Here is a 6,506-nt window from a genome sequence, read left to right on the forward strand (position 1 = left end):
GCGACAGGTAATCCATACAGAACACAGAGGGAGGGCTGAGACGCTTGACCAACACACAAAGACGAATCAATTAGAAGACGCAGAGTTAAATGCACAAGAGGGAGGTGATGAACAATACACAGGTGAAATCAATTGGGGAGGCACAAACAAGCGGGAGAACAAAAGAGCAGGAAGTCAAGTGAACACAGACACAAGAGGAAGGGTATACAAAAAAAAAAAAAAAAACACAACACAACACAAAATCCCAAATTGTGACACATTATAATTGAGCCAGTGGTGTCTGAAATATGGGTTTATATTTTGACATTTACATTTAACATCCTCATCAGGTGTTTTGAAACTCTGAAAAAAAGATGAAGCATGTTTATGCACAGAGGATGTCCATGTTTTATGAAGATCATGTAGAAGTTTTGATGTATCAAAATTACAAATTTTGCTGTTCAATTAGAGTGCCCCCCACAGGGCAATTACTATAATGTTCTATAACACCAGAACCCAGTGCTGATACATCATCCCTCCAAGCTTCATTAAATTTAGGCCTGTGATGTCTGTGGTGTCACCTGAGATATAATGTCTGATGGTCGATTAACACGGCCGTTGACTTCATTGTGTGGCAGACAATGATGTATTGTGATATTCAATCTGTTCTTTTGCATGTCTTTTGGCTCATATGCATCATTACCACCTGTCATGGGAAGAGGGTTATGTAATCTGGTCAGGACCTGCTGTTAATATGACTTCAAAAGACGGTGAAATCTTTATTTTTTTAAGCAAAAAGTTAACTGGTATCTGAGACACAAGAGTCCATCGGCAACCGGCAGAACAAATGTCTGACACTTTCCGACTGACCTCATTGCGCCAATCAGGTTGCAGACCAATCTCCATAATAAAATCTGTACTTTCTGAGTAAGCGCCTGACAAATTGTCTTCCATCTTGGCAATATCCATTTCATTACACTGACGCTCGTATTTGAATACGAACAAGGAGGCTGTTGTCTCACAACTTGGAATGCCAGCGTGGCAGGTGTTCAATTTGATAATATTGGCCCAGGTGCAGCAGATTTGTGTAACAACAAGAAATGGTGTGACTGAAGCATTTTAACACAGTCTGAACTGTTCCTTTCACAGTGATAGGGCTAAAAGCAGAGAGGCACAAAAGTGCTTGCAAATTTAAACAAAACCTAGGGATATTTTTTTAGCTATTTTTTCTTTTCCTGCTGACTTGCAGTGGTGGAAGGAATGTTGAAATATTTGACTTGAGTAAAACTGTAGAAGATTAGCAACAATATCTACTTAAAGTAAGTAGTAATATTATTCATGATGCAGAATGGCTGGTGTCAGTATTACTTTATTAATAAAACATTATTGTTACCGCATTAACATGTAAACAGTACTTAATGATGAATTTGGTTAAGTTGGAGCTTAATTGAACAGTTTATTAAACTGTTCAATAAATGACATTGTATCATATTTTATAAAAAGATTATATGTTTAATATGTACAGTCTTAATCTGAAAAGTAACTAGTAACTATAGCTGTCAGGCAAATGCAGTGAAGTAAAAAGCACAATATATATTATATCTCTGAAATGTGGTTGAGGAGAGTTATAAAATAGCAGAAAATGGGAGTAATAGAAAAATCCAGGTTCCTCAAATGTACAAAAAAGTACAAACTTGAGTGAATGTACTTAGTGACTTAGCATACTTACTAACTTTTTTTTTTTTTTTTAAACATCACTAAAGTTTATGGCTAAGTGAAACTACACCATAATTTCTTCCAAAAAAAAAGTGCTGTGAATTAAAATATAATTGTCTGCAATAATTGCAAAAAAAGCTCCAAGAGATCCTGGTGGGACTGATTAACCAAAATAGATGCTAAAACCACCTTTTAACATTTATGCTAGCCTGGAGGATAAGGAGCTTCTGCTGATGTAACAAAAACACCTCTTCAACAACAAGCAGTTCTAAGATGGGGTCAGTCCAGATCATGGCCAGTTTTTGCAGCTGTGTGAAAAGCCAGCTTTCTTACAGACTCACATGTCACTCACTTCCTCATGCTGTCATGACATGTTACACTACCACGCAGTGAAGCCAATCAGAAATGACCAGATTTCATGGTAGATGGTATGTTGACCCTTTAGTCCTTCACACTGCATAAAATACATGATCACTGTCAGTAACATTTCTGAGCATGTTAATAACATTTCTGAGCATTTCTACCAACAAAAGCAGAAGTGATTTCTGTATAAAGCGGTACTAGCCTGCAAATTGATGGCTTACCAAGGGCAGTATTAGCTGGCATTGAGTTAGAAATTATGCATTTCTAACATCATTAACATCATTTTGACCACTTTTCCTTCTGAAAAGGCTGAATAAATCTATAAAAGTGTCTGTTGGTCGGTCTGAAATGCCAAGTAATTTTTCGAGGCCAGCAGCCGAACGGTCGGTTCCGACTCCTGCTGCGGCAATTTCTCACTGCAACAACAACAAAAAATACTGTAAGCAATTTTCAAACAAGTTGCAAGATTAATTTGAAGTTAGTTAGTTTCCTATTAAGCTGTGTTATTTTGCAACATTAGAAGTTACATTAAACATTACACATAAACATTCTTTGGCTTCTTCAGTGTTAATGGGTTTTCTTCAGTGTTAATGGGTTTCCTTATTTAAGGCTGTAACAAAAAAGCCCTGATGAAGGCTCTTTGCAGCAATGTGTTGGTGTAAAATGCATGCGCTGGCCGAATTATCTTCCACCTTAGTATTTCTGAAACTCAAGGACCTACTGTAGTTCACTTAATGGCAGGTCTCATTCTCTCTCTCTCTCACTCTCTTTCTCTCTCTGTTTGTCTGTCTGTCTGTGTCTCTCTCTCTCTCTCTCTCTCTCTCTCTCTCTCTCTCTCTCTCTCTCTCTCGTAATTTGCAGAGGCACTCGCAGCTGGTAAGCATGTAACAAGCTTTTAGCTAATTTTCACTTTTTGTTGAATACATATTGCATAATAATCACTTCAATTATATGTTAATGTATGTTAAATGGTGACTCCCGTATTGAATACATGGATTAACAGTGCCTTTTTGAAATGATTACAGCTAATGCCTTTGTTCAGTGGTGTGGTTGACTAGTGACAAATTGACTGATTTGTATGATGGAGACACTGAGATGGAGAAGTTGCCGATGAGACGCTGGAAGCTGGCAGGAATGATTTACAGCCTCAAAAGCATGGCGGCGATTAAAATTGTTTTGGGGAACTTTGTGTTTATCTCATACGCTGACACAACGCTTTGCACAGTTTTTGAGTTTCACAGCTGTTTACCAGCCGTGATTGTTGGTCCTCAACTGTTCTGGCTTTTTAAAAAGAAAGTAGCTAATGGCTGAATATTTTCTCTCTTTCCACCACACCACCCTAATGGAGGCAAGCACGGTGATCATCGGGTCTCTGAATTACACAAGCAAGCGGTGAAAATCAGCTGTAATGACATGCACCAAATGCTTTGAACATTAACATGAAGAATAACATTATTTCTCATGGTCAAAAAAAGCATAAATTACGCTGAACTTTCGAACACTCTCAAAAAGACAAGGACTCCATGTATGATATTGAAAGTTGATGTACAGAAAGACGGTGCACAGCCCTGTTTGACATGCTGTGAGCAGAGTGACTCATTGAGAGACAGAGAAAACACAACAACCAAGAGCAAATTAAAGAAAGCAGTCCAGCAGTTTCACTGCAGTGAGGTGCTCGAGCTTAGCTGTGTCTTGCGATGTGTGTGTGTTCTGAAATGATACAAATGAAATACTGTATAATATATTTCATTTTCCTAATGAGGGCTGTGCCTTAAAAAGCTTGGTATTTCCAGCAGCAGCTCCATCGCCATGAACTTACTGATGGTTTTCAAGGGCATTCCTCTGAGAAGGATGCAACAAGATAAAAGAAAACGTCAGCATTGCTGGTGCTGGCCTTTCCCTTTTCCCATCTCCCCCACAGTGTTATGTGTGTGCAGGTGAGCAGGTGTGTATTTCTGCATGTGTCATTGTTTGTTTGTGTGCCCCCGAGGCCTCATAAGGGGAGCGGGCCAGGGAGAAGAGGGACGATGGTGAGACTTGTGCGTGCGTGGGGGATGGGGGGGGGGTGGCCTGGTGCCAGGGGGAGAGAGGAGGAGAGTGCGGAACATGAGAGCATAAAAAGCATTCAATTAAGACATGAACTGCAGGGTTCATTAAGCATGAGCAAGCCAATGAAAATGACCATCCATCAAGAGAGAGTGCTGTGGCAGCGCTGAAACCCTCGTGCGGGCATGTGCACATAAAACATACTCAATTACTATGGAAAAAAAATGCTCATCCTTGCCTTTTTTAAAGAAGAATGTAAACTAATAGCACAAATTATATCACTGGCCAAAACTCTCATGAGTCATGTACTGATTCTCCTGTGAGAAACTTTGAGGCTTTTCTCCGCTTAGTCTCAAGTTCACTCTTGAAACAATTTTTCCTTGAAGAAATGAAGAATTAAAGTAGTGTACCTGTTTGCTATTTTATTTGTGTTTTGAATTAAGTGAAATTGGCTCTTTAGTACTAGCCTAAATAAGTATTGAAAGGGATATACAACTTCTGGCTTTTAGAGAGCAGAAAAATTGAGAATCTGTAAATCCATCTCCAATCGCCTCGTTGTGTGTGCAGCATGCAGGCATGTGGGCCTGAGGACGTGCAATATTAAATATGAAGCACATTGTGAAATGGAACAAGTAATACATGAGATCAGATTAAAAGTTACGTTCCCGCAGGTGCAATTCTGAAAAAAGTGTAATATGAAATGATTAAACATGTGAGCTTAGGTGGGCCCATGCCTAGGTGTACGCACCGGCATACATCTAAGAGACTGCGGTGCTGTCACAAGCTATCTGCCCTTTTAGGATTTATTCATGCTTTCACGTAGTTATATATGGGCACATATGGTATACGCAGGTATGTTCAGCAGGGATAGAAATCACAGAAGACAGTGAGAACATACAATAACTGCTCTGCTCTGCTCTACAAGGAGTGAGTCTTGCAATAATATGTATTTCACGGCTTTGATAGGGCTGCAGGCTCTTTCTTCATTGTAAGCAATCAAAGCAGCTGTTTGTAAGTGGCCTTGCCCTCTGAAGATTCAGTGCACTCACTCTTTTCTGCGTGCTCTGCTGTGTTTGAATGTGCTCCGTGTTCTTAATCCGGCAGAACACACCAGATACCTTCTTCTGAAGAATGGGAATTCTCCTTACAAATGGATACAGCGCCTACATTTGCTTGTTTATGCTTTTGAATTGGAGACGGTGTGCTATAGTTTTTTTCTTTTATTCTTTGAGAGCTAGCTAGTTCGTGAGCCTGTAAAGCCCAACAAGACTCTGTTCGTGGCTGAGACAGAGGGTGCTGCTTGCCAAAATATACCTGAATGTATAAGCGCATACACAGGCACTTCGTGCACGTACATGTATTTATGTGTATCTGTGTGTGTATGCGTACTGCTGTGTTCTTGCTGGGAGAAAAATGCCTGTTTTTAAAAACTCATCTGCTGAGTGCTCTGAAAATGATTAAAAAACATTTTCTGTAGAGGGAGCCTTTGTTTTCCAGTCTAAGTCAAGGATCATGTGGCTTTTAACAGATACCAATGTTTGGCACTCCTGCCTCATAAAATCCTGTTTAATAGTCAATATATTGCAAGGAAAACAAATCTGGAGGCAAACAAGTTTGAACCTGTTTGAGAGCAGATGAAAATTAATAGTTTTTGGATAACAATAGACACAGACAGTAATTGCTAGTAGAATAACTTTAGTGTTGGTTTTGGCCTTCATGGGATTTGTTGCAGAGAAAAGCATAATAACATTTTTAAAAGGCAAAAACAAAATACAGCACTAATGGCAAACCCTTTTCACTGGTTAAGGCAAGATAATCTAAAATAAATTGGTGCCCAATTGACCCTTCGCTAAGTCCCGCCCCCTTAGTTACTGTTGCTATGTCCAACAATCTGTCCGCGCTGCCACTGTCTATTACTGCACTTCCCGGAGAAATATTGTCAAATTTGCTAAAAAAAGCGATCTCAGAAAGAAGCAGACACTTTTGCAGTTGAATTATACATTTGAAGGTTGTATTCAGGCTGTCAAACTGACTCCAACGGACGTGAAAAAAATGAAAGATAGAAGCTAAACTGAGACAAAAGACAGCAATATTATGGATCAACACTGTTCCTGTAAAGCTGAGTAGGCCTCTATTCACTATTAAAATCATGAAAAAGCAGAACAGCAGGGCTTTATTACTTTACATTCAGTAGGAAGTTAATTCTTAGCTAGCGTTAGCTAACAAACAACACATTATGGAACAATCCACTGCCGACATTATTCTGGATTTATTTTAGGCTTTTTAAAGAGAATAAATCATACCTCTCCTACCAACCTCTCTGGCTAGTGACTGCAACTATTACAAATGTCCTAGGAACAGCGTTTGACCATATCTTAGAAAAATATAGCCAGAAAAAGCTA

General features: G+C 39.2%; 1 long non-coding RNA gene across 1 annotated transcript; it reads left to right on the plus strand.

Moving 5' to 3' along the window:
- The first annotated feature begins 1,168 nt into the window (after window positions 1-1,168).
- Window positions 1,169-3,220, plus strand: LOC123976045. Its single transcript, XR_006826226.1, has 3 exons — window positions 1,169-1,298; window positions 2,920-2,934; window positions 3,084-3,220. It is a non-coding gene; the product is annotated as an uncharacterized LOC123976045 (long non-coding RNA).
- The last annotated feature ends 3,286 nt before the right edge of the window (window positions 3,221-6,506 follow it).

Source organism: Micropterus dolomieu, linkage group LG09 (genome assembly GCF_021292245.1).
Source record: "Micropterus dolomieu isolate WLL.071019.BEF.003 ecotype Adirondacks linkage group LG09, ASM2129224v1, whole genome shotgun sequence".
NCBI classification, from domain to species: domain Eukaryota; kingdom Metazoa; phylum Chordata; class Actinopteri; order Centrarchiformes; family Centrarchidae; genus Micropterus; species Micropterus dolomieu.